This window comes from Lutra lutra, chromosome 2 (assembly GCF_902655055.1).
Source record: "Lutra lutra chromosome 2, mLutLut1.2, whole genome shotgun sequence".
In the NCBI taxonomy this organism is placed as follows: Eukaryota; Metazoa; Chordata; class Mammalia; order Carnivora; family Mustelidae; genus Lutra; species Lutra lutra.
In genome coordinates, this window is record NC_062279.1 from 34,546,612 (window position 1) to 34,548,980 (window position 2,369).

Consider the following 2,369-nt stretch of genomic DNA (forward strand, 5'->3'; position numbering starts at 1 on the left):
CTCCCTTTTCATTCATAATTTTATTAATTTGGGCTTTCTCTCTTTTCTTTTGGATTAGTGTGGCCAATGGTTTATCAATCTTATTGATTCTTTCAAAAAACCAGCTTCTAGTTTCATTGATACGTTCTACTGTATCTCTGGTTTCTACCTCATTGATCTCAGCTCTAATCTTGATTATTTCCCTTCTTATGTGTGGAGTTGGTTTGATTTGTTGTTGATTCTCCAGTTCTTTAAGGTGTAGAGACAGCTGGTATGTTCTGGATTTTTCCATTTTTTTGAAGGAGGCTTGGATGGCTATGTATTTCCCCCTTAGGACTGCCTTTGCTGTATCCCATAGGTTTTGCACTGAAGTGTCTTCATTCTCATTGGTTTCCATGAATTGTTTCAGTTCTTCTTCGGTCTCCTGGTTGATCTAAGCATTCTTAGGCAAGGTGGTCTTTAGCTTCCAGGTGTTTGAGTTCTTTCAGAACTTTTCCTTCTGATTGAGCTCCAGTTTCAAAGCATTGTGATCTGAGAATAAGCAGGGAATAATCTCAGTCTTTTGGTATTGTTTGAGTCCTGATTTGTGACCCAGTATGTGGTCTATTCTTGAGAAGGTTCCATGTGCACTTGAGAAGAATGAGTATTCCGTTGTTTTAGGGTGAAATGTTCTGTATATATCTATGAGGTCCATCTGGTCCAGTGTGTCATTCAATGCTCTTGTTTCTTTATTGATTTTCTGCTTCGATGATCTGTCTATTTCTGAGAGAGGCATGTTAAGATCTCCTTCTATTAATGTATTCATATCAATATGACTCTTTATCTTGATTAACAGTTTTCTTATGTAATTGGCTGCTCCCATATTGGGGGCATAGATATTTACAATTGTTAGATCATCTTGGTGGATAGTCCCTTTAAGAATTATGTAGTGTCCTTCTGTATCTCTGACTACAGTCTTTAGTTTAAAATCTAATTTATCTGATATGAGAATCGCTACCCCGGCCTTCTTTTGAGGCCCATTGGCATGAAAGATGCTTCTCCAACCCTTCACTTTCAGTCTGGGTGTACCTTTAGTTTCAAAATGGGTCTCTTGTAGACAACATATGGATGGGTCCTGTCATTTTATCCAATCTGCAACCCTGTGTCATTTTATGGGCACATTTAGGCCATTCACATTGAGAGTGATTATTGATAGATACCTTTTTATTGACATCGTGTTACCTTTGAAGTCTTTCTTTCTGTAGATTGTCTCTATATTTCTTCTGTTCAATGCTTTTCTTAGGATTTTTCCTCTTTTATAGAACCTCCCTTAATATTTCCTGCAGTGTCAGCTTGGTGGTTGCGTAGTCTTTTAAGCCTTGCCAGTCTTGGAAACTTTTTATCTCTCCATCCATTTTGAATGTCAGTCTTGCTGGATAAAGTATTCTTGGCTGCATGTTCTTCTCATTTAGTGCCCTGAATATATCTTGCCAGCCCTTTCTGGCTTGCCAGGTCTCTGTGGACAGGTCTGACGTTATTCTGATGGGCTTTCCTCTGTAAGTAAGGAGCCTCTTTGTCCTAGCGGCTTTCAAGATATTGTATCTACAATTATGATTCCTCAATTTGACTATCAGGTGCCTTGATGTTTTTCTGGAATTATAATCCTGGGTGGAGACCGTTCAGCCTCTAGTACATGAACGCTGGTTCCATTCGCGAGATTGGGAAAATTTTCATGGAGAACTTGTTCCATTATATCTTCTAGACTTCTTTCTTTCTCCTCCCCTTCAGGGATTCCAATAATTCTGACGTTGACGTTTCATGGCATCATTTATTTCCCTGATTCTGTTTTTGTGACTTCTAAGCTGTTTGTTCCAGGCTTCCTCCTGATCCTTTCTCTCTATCTGTTTGTCCCCCAGATCACTAATTCTATCTTCTGTCTCAGTTACCTTAGCTTTGAGAGAATTTAGATTGGATTGGATTCATTGAGAGCATTATGAACCTCATCTCTGTTAGCTTCTAGCTCTGCCCTAACATTGTGAACATCCGATCTGGTCGCTTTCAGTTCGGCCCTAATCAATTCCGTTTGGTCATCCATGGCTTTCTCCAACCTAGCTATTGCCTGGATAATTGTTAGCCTGAATTCTCTTTCCGACATATTGTCTATGTTGATAGCTATTAGCTCTGTTGCCGAAGGTCCATCCTCTGTATTTTTCTTCTGTTGTGCCTTCCTCCTCCTAGTCATTTTGGTGAGAGATGTCTGAACAGATGCAGCTGCATGTATCAACCGTGGTGCAGTCAAGATGCACCCTGGAAAACTTCTGAGCAATCAGGATTCCCCACCTAAATGAGAGAAAAAAGAAAAGAAAAAAAGAGAGAGAGAGAGAGACAGGAAAGAAAGGAAGGATAAAAGA